This window comes from Protopterus annectens, chromosome 1.part0 (genome assembly GCF_019279795.1).
Source record: "Protopterus annectens isolate FY-2018-M chromosome 1.part0, PAN1.0, whole genome shotgun sequence".
Lineage (NCBI taxonomy): Eukaryota > Metazoa > Chordata > Ceratodontiformes > Protopteridae > Protopterus > Protopterus annectens.
In genome coordinates, this window is record NC_056725.1 from 655,792,523 (window position 1) to 655,812,702 (window position 20,180).

Genomic DNA, 20,180 nt, shown 5'->3' on the forward strand with positions numbered 1-20,180 from the left:
GTGAATATTTAAGACTAGTTTAAGTGAGCAAGTTAATTAAAAGTTGTCAGTGCTAGTGGTATAGAGGTATAAATCCTTGGCTGTGGCTCATTCAACCCACCTTACAATGGCTTGTTTGCATTGGTTATTCAGCGGTAGAATTCTTGCCTCCCACGCAGGAGACCCAGGTTCAATTCCCGGCCAATGCAGTGCCTCATTTTACATGGGCTAAACTCTTGCCTAGGGTTATAAGGGCCTTAGGGCCAATAGCCTAGTAACTTCCTATGGTAAAGCTGGCAGAGAGGATGAGTGTGCTCATGATGATGAGGGCAGGTGCAGAGCCTGCTGCTTACATCAGCAGTACTATGGAGGGATGGGTATGTGGTGCACAGAGCCACCATCTGGTGGTAGCCTTCACTGAGTAAGGGCACAGGTGCAAGGATTTGCATAGGAGAAAGTATAGTGTTCACTGCAGAACACAGATTGCTTATTCTCCCTCTGCCCAGAGAAGCAGTTAGAACCTATAGTAATGCCTCTCATACATGGTGTAAGTGATAACCGCAAGAAACGCATGTGGCTGTCTGTGTCACTTCCTTCAATCAGAGCTCTGGTTTCTGTGGTTCTGGGATGGTCTCCACCAAAACTGAATGAATGAGCTCAAGTCCAGTGGAGGAGGGGGTGGCATGCATGGTAGGGGCAGGTTAAAAATAGAAATGTATAGGTTCTGGGACCATCTGCAGCTAAGGCAGAAGTGAATGTGCTACATACAGTGGCATAGGGTGCTGACTTGTTGGCACATGGGCTAAATTCTTGGCTAGGCTTGTAAGGGCCTCAGGGCCAATAGCCTAGTAACTTCCTATGATCATACTTAACCACTGTCGCAGTCCTGACTTTTGGGATTCCTGTCTGTAGGTAGCCAGAATGATCAGCCCATTCCAGAGCTCTGTCTTTACACCCAGCTGGCTCCCTTCCACTACTGTGCAAGGACACCTGTGATATAAAAGATGTATGTCAAAAATACCATGCTCAGATCTTTCTTTTAACATCCAGTTTGCAAGTAGGGTATGCTACTAGCAGCCATGTATACTACGGGCTTCATGAGTCGCATTTTTGGGGGGTATACCAGGCTAGCTTTTGGAAGCTAGGTTAAGTTCCCCATACGGGATTTTATCTTTTTTTTTTGCAGAGATTTCTTATAACTGATATTTAATAGTAACTCAAACATTCATCATTATGATCAGTGCTGCAGTAACCTTATGCGGGTTTGTGTCTTGCATAGAATACAACAGCCAGCTATCTTTCAAAGCTTTAAGAGCAACTTCCATGCGCCCAAACTGTGTGCTTACCTACCCAGTTATCAAACTGTAAATAAATATATTGATTGTTGTGGTCCAGGTTCGTTTCCCTGTTTACTTTTTTCTTCCATTTTGTCACCATGGGTTGAGGTAGCTCCCTAGTTAGTATAGCTTCACCTTTCCTCTCACTTACCCAATAGGGCCTCTTCCCTCTTTTTATTTCCTTTTTCTTCCCAGACAGGGAGCATGATTACATCTGAGGTGGAGCCGGCACAGGGGACTGCTGCTGTCTGGTCCTCTAAGGCTTTTGTGTTGGTGTCTTGGCCAGGGCAGGAATGATCTGAAGATTTCATTCAGCAACACCCATGTTATATCATATAACATGTGCTACAGTTTCTTATCTATAATGGTGAGAGGGAGTCTGCCAAGTCCAAGCGGGGAAGGAAGACCAGACCTCTGGAACTTGGGAAGGCCAGTCGGGCTACCTGCAGGGAGGAATTACAAAAGTCATGAGTGTGACAGTGAATTAACTTGAACATGTCTGCATTTCTGCTAAGTTCCTAACATGGCTATTATTCCTTATGCCAGTTCTCTTTTTTAATATAGCTTTCTTATGGTAGGTCCCTTTATGTTTACTTTCAGTAAGATCCAGCATCCGTCTTCTTTTTATCTTCTGTAATAAATTTTCATGAAAAAATAGTCTATCTTCTGTGCAGATTGAAATTACTTTTAAACACTCAAATTGTAACTCGAGAAAAAAAAAATACTACTACACAATAGTCTGAACATTCCATGAAGTTTCATGTCAAGTTCCTTACTCTGAATCTGTAGTTGTAAACAAAACGTGTGAGCGCACACACACATACATGCAGGGTTGGGGAGGGGACGAGGAAGAGTTTCTGCTCTGTGGTTCTGCTAATGATCTGTACTTTGCCTTTGGTCATGGCAACCCATGCAAGTCACTTCCCAGCGAAGTAAATAAAACTACCCATCATATATGGAATTCCTGAGAAAGAAGAGGGTGCTAACATGATTCAGTTCCTCAATAACTAGTTTGCATCAGCACTAAACATGGCTGAATCCCTCTCTCTTGTAATTGAGAGGGCTCATCGGTCCCTAGCAAATTCAGCTTAATCTCTGAGTTCATCTAACCCCAGGTCTGTTTTAGTTAGATTTCTTTCCTCACAAGACAAGGACTTGGAATTAGTCCAAGCGGATTTCAGCACGATCAAGAAGGGTGAAAAAGTTATTTGTTTTGACAATGACTTCACCTCTACAGTCATATCCAGAAGAAAGGAGTGTGTTCCTCTAAGCCTTTGAAAAAAGCCAATATTAAAGCTCAAATTCTTTTTCCTGCAAGAATAAAAATCACCTTGCCAGAAGGAGTGAAGATCTTCGATTCCCTACAAGAAGCAGTAGAATTTATCCAAAAGAAGAAAATACTGTCTGACATAGAAGAAACGGAATGGTCATCCCAGAGTTTGAAGAGACAAGACAAAAATGGATGGTTTGTTTAGGAAGTAGCAAACAAAACTAAGAAACTAAAGGACAAATGAATAAATTCCTTCTAATTTTATATGCTTTGTTTTATGAATCCTAATATATTTGATTCTGGAAAATCTCTCTGCTGTAAGGTAATGTGAATCAGTTTTATTATTAACTTTCTCTCTTCCTTTCTCTATTTTCTACTTCTAATTACATATAGTACTAAGTATTTAAATAACTTTCTCTCTCTTCATAGGTTCATAGCTAGGTACTAGGCTATTGGCCCTAGGCCCTATATAAGCCTAGCCAAACAGTACCCTGGCTTTTGCCACCCAAGAAGATTATTTTTCTGTGCCCCTGTCAAGCAGAACCACAGAAGTGATCCCCGGGGTGAATTTCCCATTTCCCATCCAATCATCAAGATTTTTCTTGAAGAGTGCTAATGAGGAGCTCTGTTTGACATAGATAGTTTGTTCCAGAGTATGGGAAGTCTCTGGGATAGGAATCTATCCCTCCAGGATGTTCTTTTATTGTATTTTATGTCCGACAGTATTTTCTTCTTTTGGATAGATTCTACTTCTTCTACCTTTCATTGGCTCACTCTTCTAAAAATTATAAATACTTTGCTCTCTTCATACCCTTCATTACTGTGTCAATTTCCTCGACACAACATACTAACTAATTCTTATACTTATCTATGATAAATGTTGCACCAAATAACTGAAACACAAATCTTCATAGTGTTACCCTATCTGCTTACTGCTGCTGAAATAACAAGTTGTACATGAATGTATCACTCAAAAAGCCAAATGCAGTGCTGCTATCAGTTGAGGCAGGAGACTCACGTAAACATAAAAGAGAGCAATCCAAATCCAAGTGTGTGACCCTCCAGTGGCAATGAAACGAAAAGCAGAGATTCAAAGGAACTTCAAATAAGATGCATTCATAAAAAATAATAAAGTTTATTCCAATGAGTGAGCGCTTTCGCCAAAGGCTTCTTCAGACTCTTAAAACAATGAATAAAACTGTTTGAATCATTTTTAAACCATCCTTAAGCTTCCTATTGGACATTACAAATTGATATGTCACATGTTATCTTGTCTTAAAGGAACAGATACTCAAAAAGTTAACATAGTTAAATGCAACAATATTTAGAAGGAATACTTCCATCCAAATATACAATTAATGATCAGAATGTCCATGCAAATAAGTAAAAATATGCATATACCCTGATACATTCTAAAAAATAAAAGGAGCATTGTGCTTGGTCCTATATCATTCTACAATCATTAAAAAACTGTTGCTACATTCATTAAAAACCCTGAACATTCTCTCTCCTCATGGTGTTAAAAACATTAAAAACATTAAAATCCTTAGATAAACAGCAAGTTTTATCGCGTTTCAATATCTAGCATCTCTACTAAGATAGTGGTGTGTCGAATGCAACTTTGCATATATCAGGTTAAAAAACTAATATAGCGAGAACTCTGTACTAAAAATGTAAGCGTACCTTTACCACAAAACAACATAGCGAATAAAATGTATTTCGCGATGTGCCTCATCAAGGAGTCAGACCTCATCATATCGGTGAAAGGCTGTTGTCCAAGTTTAAAAAATTCCACAAATAGGAACCTCTTAGATTCCACGTAAAACAAACTGTTTACAAGTTGTAAAGTGCCGTGTGCTATAGGAACTCTGAATGCAATTGAGTACAACATAACTTCATGCTATGGTAACTCAACGTCGGTGAGCACGTTCTAAGCATCTAAGTACTGAACAACAGAAACAATGTTTAAATTTCTAAGAAAAAAAGGTGAGCCTATATTCGTGCTGTCCTGTGCCTAAAATAGACAGTATTTGTAAGCACGATTATGCCCTATAAGCATATATTGATCACAAAGTGTCACTATTTAAAACAATGAAACGTGTACATATTAATGAGTATACTTATTAAAGTGTTCGCTGAACATGGCAGAGATGGCATTGACTAATACAAAATAAAAGATAAAAACAGATAAATAGTGGAATGCTAGGCGTAACACATAAAAATTGACACAATAAAGCTTGAAATTAGCACAAAGCACACATATAATAATACCTAAGTATAAAGCTCCATAGATGATAGGGTCCCTAACTAGTAAAAAAGCAACTACTTCCATGTACATAGTTGGTGCTAAATATAACAACATTCTAAGTTAAAAAGGTCAAATGAAAATGAGAAGAGATAAACAATCCAACAATACTAAGCCTGTACCTAATGATAAAACAAAACTATCTATTGATGTATGGGGTACCTAGCTCAGTCGTAAAATAAATTCCAGCTACAGTGAACAAATATATAGACGATATGCATGCTTGTATATACATGTGTATATATTTACACACATGCATGTGTAAACTATGCCCAATAACCACTAATATATTGAGGTGGTGAAAGGAGGGGATGAAAACATACTAGTATGTGAGGTATGGGCTCAGAAGTAAGGCTAAAACAAGAAAGCGAACATATCCAAAGGTCCATCAGTTCCTGGGATTTGATACTAAGAACACATCTACTTGTGGCTATAAAGCTCAGAACATTAATACTATGAAAATAATTATATTCAGTCTACAAGGACTGATTCTTACACTGATTTACTATAAGAGTGACATCAATACGTAGTTTTAAAATTACCTTACTACTCTATTTAGGTAATAGTAGGTTAAGTCATCTTCGTAGTCTTCTACTTCTTAAAAATGGTTTGAGTTGCACTTTATCATTAAGCCCTGGTGACCTATCAGACCTTAGTCTGATAATCCAACGTGTCTCCTGTTCTAAGGTTTTGTTGATTAGATCACCACCTCTAAAACCCACGCTGACTTGTTCAATAACACAAAATTTAAAATTATGATTGGTGCCTGCTGTTGTATTGTGTCTAGCTAGGGCATTGGTCTCAGTACCTATCCTAATGTGGTAAATATGTTCCCTAACTCTTTCCTTAAGTGATCTATTGGTTTTGCCAATGTAATAGCTTTTGCAGGTTATGCAGGTGGCCATGTATACCACATTCTTACTTTCACAGTTCGTGTTAGTTCTGAAGTTATATGCGTAGCGTAACAGGATGCTCAAAAGTGGTATCTTTATTAATGTAGATGCATTGATTACAATGACCACAGGGTACTGTGTTTCTATCATTTATTGGTCTACTTTTCCCCGGATGTTTGGGTCTACATAAAATGCTTCTTAAATTCTGATGATTCTTGTAGGTTATACGTGGTGTTGGTCCTACTACCTCATTGACATCCCTATCGGATTTCAGTATTCCCCAGTGTCTATCCAGGGTTTTTTTCACCTCCAAGTTCATTTTACTGAAAGTGAGGTTGGTTCTAATTTCAGTTTTTAAAGGCTTTGGACTCTTCATACTACCTTCATGTGCCATAAAGTAAGGTTTAGCAGTACTCGTTCTTAGACGCTCCACAGTTCTGACCATTTCTAATATTTCATTTTCTTTATAGCCCCTTTCTAGAAATCTATCCTTCATGTCCTCTATTCCTTTCTCATAGAACTCTTGTTGTGGGTTCAACCTTGATACTCTCATGAATTGTCCTTTAAGGACATTTTGGAATACATGTACAGGATGCATACTGTTTCTGTGTAGTATGTTGTTTCTTTGGCAGGCTTTCCTATGAATGGTTGTATTAATAAGGCCATTGGACATCCTGAATACTTCCACATCCAAAATGGTATAGTTTCATCTGAAAAATTCATGGTGAATTTTAAAAATCCGTAGTGTTATCCAAATAAGAAACGAAATTCTTTAAAGAGGGTTCATCACCCAACCAAATAAGGAAGAGGTCATCTACAAAGCGGCAATACATACCAACAAATTCATTGAAAAGTGGATGGTCATATAAGTGAACATCTTCCCACCTAGCCATCACTAGGTTGGCGTAACTATTAGCACAAGATGTGCCCATAGCTACGCCATCCTTCTGTAAGAATATGGATTCTTGAAAAGCAAAAGCGTTGTTAGTCAAGACAGTCTCAAGTAACAGAGTTATAAGATCAACTTTTTATCCGAAAAGTCGGAATGTATCTTCAAATATTCTGTTAACATTCTTATTCCTGTGTCATTAGGAATTACAGTGAATAAACTGACTACGTCTAGTGTCACAAAACAGTAATGTTGCTGTTCACCTAAAGGTCGAGTTTGAGAGTATAAATCTAAGAGAAACTGTTTGCTATCTTTCAAAATATTCCTGTTGTCATTGACTAAAGGTCTTAATACACTTTCCAAGTAAATAGATAAGGGTTCAGTGACCCAACCTTGCCCTGCAACAATGGGTCTGAGTGGTGGATCTACGCTGTTTTATGGACTTTGGGGAGTCCCTGTATAATCGGGATGATGGGGTTGTTCACCTTAAAGTACTCATAGAGTTGTTGAGTTATGTCCAGAGACATAACTAAGTCATCCAAGGTATTATAAACACTGAACACCATATCTATTAAATTGTCCTTAGTTAGTATGGAGTAAGTATTGCTGTCATTTAACATTTGAAACATTTTGTTAGTGTATTATATATCATCCATGATGACCACGGGCCACCTTTATCAGCTGGTCTTATTATTATAGAGCTATCATCTTTGAGTGAATACAATGCTTGTCTCTGCTTATAGTTTAAATTGCGTCCATGTGTTGAAGGTATTTTCTCCTGATAGCATTTGTATATGTCATCTTCCACTACATTGCCAAACACTTCAATTGTTGGGTGAAGTTGAGGCACGTAAGTGCTGTTAGACGGTGCTTATTCTTAACTGAATTGTCATCAAACTGTCCAAACTCTAGCCTTAGTTGTAAATTACGAATGAACATTTTGGTTTCTATAATAGTGTCCACTAAGTCACTGTTCTTAGTGGGAATAAAACTTAGTCCTTTATTTAGGACTTGTTTCTCATACTCATTTAAAACCCTGCCGGAAAGGTTCATGATCAATGATTCTGCCTCCCCACATTTTCTTTATCGTGGGGCCTACTTGTTCCTGCTCGTCTAACGATCCTTTCCTCTTCTGTCTCCCCTGCTGGTTGACCTTCTTTTGTCCAAAAATGATTTTGTGCTATGGGGAGGGGCAGGTAATGTATTTGTATTCACAATAACACTATTTGTTTTGGTCTTACCACTGCTGCACCTGACCTCTGTACATCCGTAATGCAGCCTATCAGACCTTCACCTACAACAGTACTGTTAACTCTCCCATTTCCTTGTGTCCTGTTAGGGCTTACATTGTCCGTTTCTAGATTATTGTTTGCTGTGACTGGTTGATCAGATTCTATGGTTACACTGGTACCTAAAATGTCAGTGATATCACTCTGCTTATTGTTTAAATCAATTCTATTAAATGATCTACTTTCTGAAGTATCACTGCGTGGATGTCTATCAGGATTGATTATAGGTGTGCTCAGTGTGGCATTCACAAAATTGTTACCTGTTCTACCTGGAGGCCTGTGAGGCATTTGAGCCCTGACTATAGTGTAAATTTGGATTCATTTCCCTAGGCCAGGTGAATACATTATTGTTCTTAAAATCTCTTACATCCCTGGTAATCTTAGCTTTCTTTTGGTCTAGCAACCGTTTCTCTAAAACAAAACATCTTCAATTACTTTCCTAATTTTCCCATGCACATCTCATTGTTAGCATATTTACTTTCAAAGTCTTTAAACAAGTTATTTACAGTCAATCTCAGTCTCTCCTCTTCAGGCAGATGAAACTCAATTAAGAGTTTCATATAACTAAAACTCAACTCCATGTTGAGTTGCTGCCAGCGATATAGTAAGTCTGGTAATGAGGTACCAGATGTAGGCATCTTCAGTACGCTGTAGGTCATGAGGTATAATCCGTTTGTTCAAACAACTTTCAAAATAATGTCTTTGAACTTGTAGTTTAACCAATTTACCGAAAACATACTCTAAATCTTGTAAGTCTTTAACAGAGTCCATAGTACTCACATCAGTTCGAGTGACTGTCCCTCCATCAACAACTGGATTAAAATCCAATAATGAATTGATACTTCCAGATACACAAGTCTTAAATCTGTCAAGGACATTAGAAGTATGTTCCAGAACGCGTGGTACATATGGTAGTTCAATGTTTATGCTGCTTTAGCTCGCCATCCTTACTTCCTGCAGCACTGACCAAATAAATAATACAACTCAAAAAGCCAAATGCAGTGCTGCTATCAGTTGAGGCAGGAGACTCACGTAAACATAAAAGAGAGCAATCCAAATCCAAGTGTGTGACCCTCCAGTGGCAATGAAACGAAAAGCAGAGATTCAAAGGAACTTCAAATAAGATGCATTCATAAAAATAATAAAGTTTATTCCAATGAGTGAGCTTTTAAAAAGGCTTCTTCAGACTCTTAAAACAATGAATAAAACTGTTTGAATCATTTTAAACCATCCTTAAGCTTCCTATTGGACATTACAAATTGATATGTCACATGTTATCTTGTCTTAAAGGAACAGATACTCAAAAAGTTAACATAGTTACATGCAACAATATTTAGAAGGCATACTTCCATCCAAATATACAATTAATGATCAGAATGTCCATGCAAATAAGTAAAAATATGCATATACCCTGATACATTCTAAAAGATAAAAGGAGCATTGTGCTTGGTCCTATATCATTCTGCAATCATAAAAAATCTGTTGCTACATTCATTAAAACCCTGAACATTCTCTCTCCTCATGGTGTTAAAAACATTAAAACATTAAAATCCTTAGATAAACAGCAAGTTTTATCGCGTTTCAATATCTAGCATCTCTACTAAGATAGTGGTGTGTCGAATGCAACTTTGCATATATCAGGTTAAAAAACTAATATAGCGAGAACTCTGTACTAAAAATGTAAGCGTACCTTTACCACAAAACAACATAGCGAATAAAATGTATTTCGCGATGTGCCTCATCAAGGAGTCAGACCTCATCATATCGGTGAAAGGCTGTTGTCCAAGTTTAAAAAATTCCACAAATAGGAACCTCTTAGATTCCACGTAAAACAAACTGTTTACAAGTTGTAAAGTGCCGTGTGCTATAGGAACTCTGAATGCAATTGAGTACAACATAACTTCATGCGCTATGGTAACTCAACGCGGTGAGCACGTTCTAAGCATCTAAGTACTGAACAACAGAAACAATGTTTAAATTTCTAAGAAAAAAGGTGAGCCTATATTCGGTGCTGTCCTGTGCCTAAAATAGACAGTATTTGTAAGCACGATTATGCCCTATAAGCATATATTGATCACAAAGTGTCACTATTTAAAACAATGAAACGTGTACATATTAATGAGTATACTTATTAAAGTGTTCGCTGAACATGGCAGAGATGGCATTGACTAATACAAAATAAAAAGATAAAAACAGATAAATAGTGGAATGCTAGGCGTAACACATAAAAATTGACACAATAAAGCTTGAAATTAGCACAAAGCACACATATAATAATACCTAAGTATAAAGCTCCATAGATGATAGGGTCCCTAACTAGTAAAAAAGCAACTACTTCCATGTACATAGTTGGTGCTAAATATAACAACATTCTAAGTTAAAAAGGTCAAATGAATGAGAAGAGATAAACAATCCGCAACAATACTAAGCCTGTACCTAATGATAAAACAAAACTATCTATTGATGTATGGGGTACCTAGCTCAGTCGTAAAATAAATTCCAGCTACAGTGAACAAATATATAGACGATATGCATGCTTGTATATACATGTGTATATATTTACACACATGCATGTGTAAACTATGCCCAATAACCACTAATATATTGAGGTGGTGAAAGGAGGGGATGAAAAACATACTAGTATGTGAGGTATGGGCTCAGAAGTAAGGCTAAAACAAGAAAGCGAACATATCCAAAGGTCCATCAGTTCCTGGGATTTGATACTAAGAACACATCTACTTGTGGCTATAAAGCTCAGAACATTAATACTATGAAAATAATTATATTCAGTCTACAAGGACTGATTCTTACACTGATTTACTATAAGAGTGACATCAATACGTAGTTTTAAAATTACCTTACTACTCTATTTAGGTAATAGTAGGTTAAGTCATCTTCGTAGTCTTCTACTTCTTAAAAATGGTTTGAGTTGCACTTTATCATTAAGCCCTGGTGACCTATCAGACCTTAGTCTGATAATCCAACGTGTCTCCTGTTCTAAGGTTTTGTTGATTAGATCACCACCTCTAAAACCCACGCTGACTTGTTCAATAACACAAAATTTAAAATTATGATTGGTGCCTGCTGTTGTATTGTGTCTAGCTAGGGCATTGGTCTCAGTACCTATCCTAATGTGGTAAATATGTTCCCTAACTCTTTCCTTAAGTGATCTATTGGTTTTGCCAATGTAATAGCTTTTGCAGGTTATGCAGGTGGCCATGTATACCACATTCTTACTTTCACAGTTCGTGTTAGTTCTGAAGTTATATGTGCGTAGCGTAACAGGATGCTCAAAAGTGGTATCTTTATTAATGTAGCTTTATACTTAGGTATTATTATATGTGTGCTTTGTGCTAATTTCAAGCTTCATTGTGTCAATTTTTATGTGTTACGCCTAGCATTCCACTATTTATCTGTTTTTATCTTTTTATTTTGTATTAGTCAATGCCATCTCTGCCATGTTCAGCGAACACTTTAATAAGTATACTCATTAATATGTACACGTTTCATTGTTTTAAATAGTGACACTTTGTGATCAATATATGCTTATAGGGCATAATCGTGCTTACAAATACTGTCTATTTTAGGCACAGGACAGCACGAATATAGGCTCACCTTTTTTTCTTAGAAATTTAAACATTGTTTCTGTTGTTCAGTACTTAGATGCTTAGAACGTGCTCACCGCACGTTGAGTTACCATAGCGCATGAAGTTATGTTGTACTCAATTAAGTTCCTATAGCACACGGCACTTTACAACTTGTAAACAGTTTGTTTTACGTGGAATCTAAGAGGTTCCTATTTGTGGAATTTTTTAAACTTGGACAACAGCCTTTCACCGATATGATGAGGTCTGACTCCTTGATGAGGCACATCGCGAAATACATTTTATTCGCTATGTTGTTTTGTGGTAAAGGTACGCTTACATTTTTAGTACAGAGTTCTCGCTATATTAGTTTTTTAACCTGATATATGCAAAGTTGCATTCGACACACCACTATCTTAGTAGAGATGCTAGATATTGAAACGCGATAAAACTTGCTGTTTATCTAAGGATTTTAATGTTTTTAATGTTTTTAACACCATGAGGAGAGAGAATGTTCAGGGTTTTTAATGAATGTAGCAACAGTTTTTTAATGATTGTAGAATGATATAGGACCAAGCACAATGCTCCTTTTATTTTTTAGAATGTATCAGGGTATATGCATATTTTTACTTATTTGCATGGACATTCTGATCATTAATTGTATATTTGGATGGAAGTATTCCTTCTAAATATTGTTGCATTTAACTATGTTAACTTTTTGAGTATCTGTTCCTTTAAGACAAGATAACATGTGACATATCAATTTGTAATGTCCAATAGGAAGCTTAAGGATGGTTTAAAATGATTCAAACAGTTTTATTCATTGTTTTAAGAGTCTGAAGAAGCCTTTGGCGAAAGCGCTCACTCATTGGAATAAACTTTATTATTTTTTGAATGCATCTTATTTGAAGTTCCTTTGAATCTCTGCTTTTCGTTTCATTGCCACTGGAGGGTCACACACTTGGATTTGGATTGCTCTCTTTTATGTTTACGTGAGTCTCCTGCCTCAACTGATAGCAGCACTGCATTTGGCTTTTTGAGTTGTATTATTTATTTGGTCAGTGCTGCAGGAAGTAAGGATGGCGAACGAAAGCAGCATAAACATTGAACTACCATATGTACCACGCGTTCTGGAACATACTTCTAATGTCCTTGACAGATTTAAGACTTGTGTATCTGGAAGTATCAATTCATTATTGGATTTTAATCCAGTTGTTGATGGAGGGACAGTCACTCGAACTGATGTGAGTACTATGGACTCTGTTAAAGACTTGCAAGATTTAGAGTATGTTTTCGGTAAATTGGTTAAACTACAAGTTCAAAGACATTATTTTGAAAGTTGTTTGAACAAACGGATTATACCTCGCGGCCTACGCGTACTGAAGATGCCTACATCTGGTACCTCATTACCAGACTTACTATATCGCTGGCAGCAACTCAACATGGAGTTGAGTTTTAGTTATATGAAACTCTTAATTGAGTTTCATCTGCCTGAAGAGGAGAGACTGAGATTGACTGTAAATAACTTGTTTAAAGACTTTGAAAGTAAATATGCTAACAATGAGATGTGCATGGGAAAATTAGGGAAAGTAATTGAAGATGTTTTGTTTTTGAGAAACGGTTGCTAGACCAAAAGAAAGCTAAGATTACCAGGGATGTAAGAGATTTTAAGAATAATAATGTATTCACCTGACCTAGGAAATGAATCCAAATTTACACTATAGTCAGGGCTCAAATGCCTCACGCAGGCCTCCAGGTAGAACAGGTAACAATTTTGTGAATGCCACACTGAGCACACCTATAATCAATCCTGATAGACATCCACGCAGTGATACTTCAGAAAGTAGATCATTTAATAGAATTGATTTAAACAATAAGCAGAGTGATATCACTGACATTTTAGGTACCAGTGTAACCATAGAATCTGATCAACCAGTCACAGCAAACAATAATCTAGAAACGGACAATGTAAGCCCTAACAGGACACAAGGAAATGGGAGAGTTAACAGTACTGTTGTAGGTGAAGGTCTGATAGGCTGCATTACGGATGTACAGAGGTCAGGTGCAGCAGTGGTAAGACCAAAAACAAATAGTGTTATTGTGAATACAAATACATTACCTGCCCCCCTCCCCATAGCACAAAATCATTTTTTGGACAAAAGAAGGTCAACCAGCAGGGGGAGACAGAAGAGGAAAGGATCGTTAGACGAGCAGGAACAAGTAGGCCCCACGATAAAGAAAATGTGGGGAGGCAGAATCATTGATCATGAACCTTTCCGGCAGGGTTTTAAATGAGTATGAGAAACAAGTCCTAAATAAAGGACTAAGTTTTATTCCCACTAAGAACAGTGACTTAGTGGACACTATTATAGAAACCAAAATGTTCATTCGTAATTTACAACTAAGGCTAGAGTTTGGACAGTTTGATGACAATTCAGTTAAGAATAAGCACCGTCCTAACAGCACTTACGTGCCTCAACTTCACCCAACAATTGAAGTGTTTGGCAATGTAGTGGAAGATGACATATACAAATGCTATCAGGAGAAAATACCTTCAAGACATGGACGCAATTTAAACTATAAGCAGAGACAAGCATTGTATTCACTCAAAGATGATAGCTCTATAATAATAAGACCAGCTGATAAAGGTGGCCCGTGGTCATCATGGATGATATATACTACACTAACAAAATGTTTCAAATGTTAAATGACAGCAATACTTACTCCATACTAACTAAGGACAATTTAATAGATATGGTGTTCAGTGTTTATAATACCTTGGATGACTTAGTTATGTCTCTGGACATAACTCAACAACTCTATGAGTACTTTAAGGTGAACAACCCCATCATCCCGATTATACAGGGACTCCCCAAAGTCCATAAAAACAGCGTAGATCCACCACTCAGACCCATTGTTGCAGGGCAAGGTTGGGTCACTGAACCCTTATCTATTTACTTGGAAAGTGTATTAAGACCTTTAGTCAATGACAACAGGAATATTTTGAAAGATAGCAAACAGTTTCTCTTAGATTTATACTCTCAAACTCGACCTTTAGGTGAACAGCAACATTACTTTTTGTGACACTAGACGTAGTCAGTTTATTCACTGTAATTCCTAATGACACAGGAATAAGAATGTTAACAGAATATTTGAAGATACATTCCGACTTTTCGGATTAAAAGTTGATCTTATAACTCTGTTACTTGAGACTGTCTTGACTAACAACGCTTTTGCTTTTCAAGAATCCATATTCTTACAGAAGGATGGCGTAGCTATGGGCACATCTTGTGCTAATAGTTACGCCAACCTAGTGATGGCTAGGTGGGAAGATGTTCACTTATATGACCATCCACATTTCAATGAATTTGTTGGTATGTATTGCCGCTTTGTAGATGACCTCTTCCTTATTTGGTTGGGTGATGAACCCTCTTTAAAGAATTTCGTTTCTTATTTGGATAACACTACGGATTTTTAAAATTCACCATGAATTTTTCAGATGAAACTATACCATTTTGGATGTGGAAGTATTCAGGATGTCCAATGGCCTTATTAATACAACCATTCATAGGAAAGCCTGCCAAAGAAACAACATACTACACAGAAACAGTATGCATCCTGTACATGTATTCCAAAATGTCCTTAAAGGACAATTCATGAGAGTATCAAGGTTGAACCCACAACAAGAGTTCTATGAGAAAGGAATAGAGGACATGAAGGATAGATTTCTAGAAAGGGCTATAAAGAAAATGAAATATTAGAAATGGTCAGAACTGTGGAGCGTCTAAGAACGAGTACTGCTAAACCTTACTTTATGGCACATGAAGGTAGTATGAAGAGTCCAAAGCCTTTAAAACTGAAATTAGAACCAACCTCACTTTCAGTAAAATGAACTTGGAGGTGAAAAAACCCTGGATAGACACTGGGGAATACTGAAATCCGATAGGGATGTCAATGAGGTAGTAGGACCAACACCACGTATAACCTACAAGAATCATCAGAATTTAAGAAGCATTTTATGTAGACCCAAACATCCGGGAAAAGTAGACCAATAAATGATAGAAACACAGTACCCTGTGGTCATTGTAATCAATGCATCTACATTAATAAAGATACCACTTTTGAGCATCCTGTTACGCTACGCACATATAACTTCAGAACTAACACGAACTGTGAAAGTAAGAATGTGGTATACATGGCCACCTGCATAACCTGCAAAAGCTATTACATTGGCAAAACCAATAGATCACTTAAGGAAAGAGTTAGGGAACATATTTACCACATTAGGATAGGTACTGAGACCAATGCCCTAGCTAGACACAATACAACAGCAGGCACCAATCATAATTTTAAATTTTGTGTTATTGAACAAGTCAGCGTGGGTTTTAGAGGTGGTGATCTAATCAACAAAACCTTAGAACAGGAGACACGTTGGATTATCAGACTAAGGTCTGATAGGTCACCAGGGCTTAATGATAAAGTGCAACTCAAACCATTTTAAGAAGTAGAAGACTACGAAGATGACTTAACCTACTATTACCTAAATAGAGTAGTAAGGTAATTTTAAAACTACGTATTGATGTCACTCTTATAGTAAATCAGTGTAAGAATCAGTCCTTGTAGACTGAATATAATTATTTTCATAGTATTAATGTTCTGAGCTTTATAGCCACAAGTAGATGTGTTCTTAGTATCAAATCCCAGGAACTGATGGACCTTTGGATATGTTCGGCTTTCTTGTTTTAGCCTTACTTCTGAGCCCATACCTCACATACTAGTATGTTTTTCATCCCTCCTTTCACCACCTCAATATATTAGTGGTTATTGGGCATAGTTTACACATGCATGTGTGTAAATATATACACATGTATATACAAGCATGCATATACGTCTATATATTTGTTCACTGTAGCTGGAATTTATTTTACGACTGAGCTAGGTACCCCATACATCAATAGATAGTTTTGTTTTATCATTAGGTACAGGCTTAGTATTGTTGCGGATTGTTTATCTCTTCTCATTTTTCATTTTACCTTTTTAACTTAGAATGTTGTTATATTTAGCACCAACTATGTACATGGAAGTAGTTGCTTTTTTACTAGTTAGGGACCCTATCATCTATGGAGCTTTATACTTAGGTATTATTATATGTGTGCTTTGTGCTAATTTCAAGCTTTATTGTGTCAATTTTTATGTGTTACGCCTAGCATTCCACTATTTATCTGTTTTTATCTTTTTATTTTGTATTAGTCAATGCCATCTCTGCCATGTTCAGCGAACACTTTAATAAGTATACTCATTAATATGTACACGTTTCATTGTTTTAAATAGTGACACTTTGTGATCAATATATGCTTATAGGGCATAATCGTGCTTACAAATACTGTCTATTTTAGGCACAGGACAGCACGAATATAGGCTCACCTTTTTTCTTAGAAATTTAAACAGTGTTTCTGTTGTTGGGTACTTAGATGCTTAGAACGTGCGCACGGCGCGTTGAGTTACCATAGCATGAAGTTATGTTGTACTCAATTGCATTCAGAGTTCCTATAGCACACGGCACTTTACAACTTGTAAACAGTTTGTTTTACATGGAATCTAAGAGGTTCCTATTTGTGGAATTTTTAAACTTGGACAACAGCCTTTCACCGATATGATGAGGTCTGACTCCTTGATGAGGCACATCATGAAATACATTTTATTCGCTATGTTGTTTTGTGGTAAAGGTACGCTTACATTTTTAGTACAGAGTTCTCGCTATATTAGTTTTTTAACCTGATATATGCAAAGTTGCATTCGACACACCACTATCTTAGTAGAGATGCTAGATATTGAAACGCGATAAAACTTGCTGTTTATCTAAGGATTTTAATGTTTTTAATGTTTTTAACACCATGAGGAGAGAGAATGTTCAGGGTTTTTAATGAATGTAGCAACAGTTTTTTAATGATTGTAGAATGATATAGGACCAAGCACAATGCTCCTTTTATTTTTTAGAATGTATCAGGGTATATGCATATTTTTTACTTATTTGCATGGACATTCTGATCATTAATTGTATATTTGGATGGAAGTATTCCTTCTAAATATTGTTGCATTTAACTATGTTAACTTTTTTGAGTATCTGTTCCTTTAAGACAAGATAACATGTGACATATCAATTTGTAATGTCCAATAGGAAGCTTAAGGATGGTTTAAAAATGATTCAAACAGTTTTATTCATTGTTTTAAGAGTCTGAAGAAGCCTTTGGCGAAAGCGCTCACTCATTGGAATAAACTTTATTATTTTTTATGAATGCATCTTATTTGAAGTTCCTTTGAATCTCTGCTTTTCGTTTCATTGCCACTGGAGGGTCACACACTTGGATTTGGAGTACATGAATGTATAGTTATCTAATTGTGTTTGAATGTATTGTTATCTGTCTTCATAGTGTTACCCTATTTGCTTACTGCTGCTGAAAATCAACTGTACATGATTGCATAGTTATTTAATTGTATTTTGTATGTATAGGTATCTTTTTGCATTTTGTATAAAGTGTTTCTTTTCTCGGAGCTTTTCTCCTCGGGCCTCTATTGAAAATGGACATATATCCAATTAGACTAGCCCGGTCAACAAATGTAAAATAAATAAATAAATAAATTGTGGTGACGTGATTCAGGTCCCTAGAGCATGTAGCTCGGAGGGATTGGGATTTCTTTAAGTGGAGCATGTTCAAAAGCTCTGGGTTTGGCATAACTTTGTATGTTAGGCAGTGATCGCCTCTGAGTAGGCGATATGTGACAGAGTAAAGCTGGAGTTTTTGAGACTGTCTACGTAGGGCATCTGTTTGAGGTTGGTAATCCTCTTTGTGAAGTATTTCTGCGGCCTTTCCAGTTGTTGTAGATGTCTTGTGAGGTACATACCAAAAGGGACGTTGTACTCTATAATGGGTCTAATGAGTGATGAGTAGAGGGGAACAATGACCTCTTTTTTTTTTCCTGGATGAGAAACCTTTTGTGATGAGGTGTGCCACGTAGAAGGATTTCCTGACTACCGTGGCAATGTGATTATCAAAGGAGAGACTACTGTCCACCTGTGTCCCAAGGTCTCTTACCACACTTTTGGTGTTAAGTAGACTACTGCCTATGAGGTAGTTCATGGGTACATAGTTTTTACCAAAAGGGATGACAATGTACTTTTTGGCATTGAGCTTGAGGCCATGGCTTTGACACCACGCATCTGTCTTCAGTGAGGCTCTTTTGTTGGATGTCCACATCGTTAGGAGTTTTGATTATGGCTCCTAGGTTGCAGTCATCTGCAAACTTTTTAGCCACAGACCTTCTGTGTTAGCCTGTACTTCAGAGAAGTAGATACCAAACAGAAGAGGACCCTGAACTGAACCCTGTGGTACTCCACTTGTCACTGGTCTGAAGTTGGATTTAGAGTCTGCTACTTTCACAGTGTGGGTTCTGTCGTCATTGAGCCATTTGGCAACCCATCTTGTGACATAGGGATTTATACCTAGTTTAGTGAGTTTATCTATAATTCCAAAGTGGGAGATGGTGTTGAAAGCCTTGGTGACCGCTTCAAAGAAATCTATCCGGTTTAGGAAACATGATCTGCCTTTTACAAACCCGAACTGGGTAGGGTCCAGAGTTTGGAGATTACCAGTGTCATTGTTTATAAGTTCCATGACGTTACGTTCCATAGCCTTGCAGACCAGGCTCGTCAGGTAATGGGGCGGTAGTTCCCGGTGTTTGTGGTGGCTCCCCCTTTGTTGAGTGGGATAACCATTGCTGTGCGCCATTCAGTGGGCACAAAGCTTGAGGTGAGGCTATGATTGAACATGGTACTTAGGAGGGGTGCCAGTTCGTTCTGTAGTTCGTGTAGAATGCTGCCTTGGATGTTGTCAGGTCCTGTGGATGCTGTGTTCTTTGCTTTGGAGAGTGTGTTTTTTACTTGTGCAGTCGTGATTACAGGAACTTTGCATTCTTCCAGTATAGAGATGGGCCCTTTAGGGGGTGAGAGAGGGGTAAAGTTAGCACTGAACCTATCTGCCAGGATGTTGGCAAGATCAATTGGTTCATTATATTTAGTGCCATTGTGCTGTAACTCGGAGCAGATCTGAGTGTTGCCATTGAGATTCTTGACATAGCTATAGAATGCTTTGTGGTTGTCTTTAGAATCAGTGGTGGTTTTGTTTTCATAACTAGCTTTGGAGGATTTTATGAGGGATCTCGGCTTCTTAATGAGGCTGACCAATCCAATCATGGGATTTTACTCTCTTTGCAGCAGTTTTTCTTCTGTTGTAGAGTTCGTTAATGGCAGGGGACCACCAGATTGGCTTCCTTTTTTTGGAGGATAGCATCTTGGTTCTGTTAGGGATTGAACGATCCATGCACTCGTGTAAGGCGTAGGATTCAGCAGTCGTACCTCTATTGTCTGTCAGCCTGGGTGTCGTGAAGTTTGCCACTTCTGTCTTAAGAAGCGTGAACTTGGCTTTTGAGAAATTGTTTACTCTGGTTTCCCTAATGGGGGGGTTGAGTTGGGATGTGGATGTCTAGGGTGATTAGCTTGTGGTCGGATCTGACCGAGGAATTGACCTCTGGTGTGGAACACCGATTGCCCATGTTAGTAATGACCAGGTCTAGGAT

General features: G+C 37.5%; 1 protein-coding gene and 1 non-coding gene across 2 annotated transcripts in view; both read left to right on the forward strand.

The window, feature by feature from the left end:
* TULP4 (TUB like protein 4) overlaps positions 1-20,180 on the forward strand; it is a gene marked incomplete in the record, with an annotated part of 1,525,147 nt that overhangs the window by 21,905 nt on the left and 1,483,062 nt on the right.
* On the forward strand, positions 118-188 carry TRNAG-CCC. The gene has a single exon. It is a non-coding gene; the product is annotated as a tRNA-Gly (tRNA).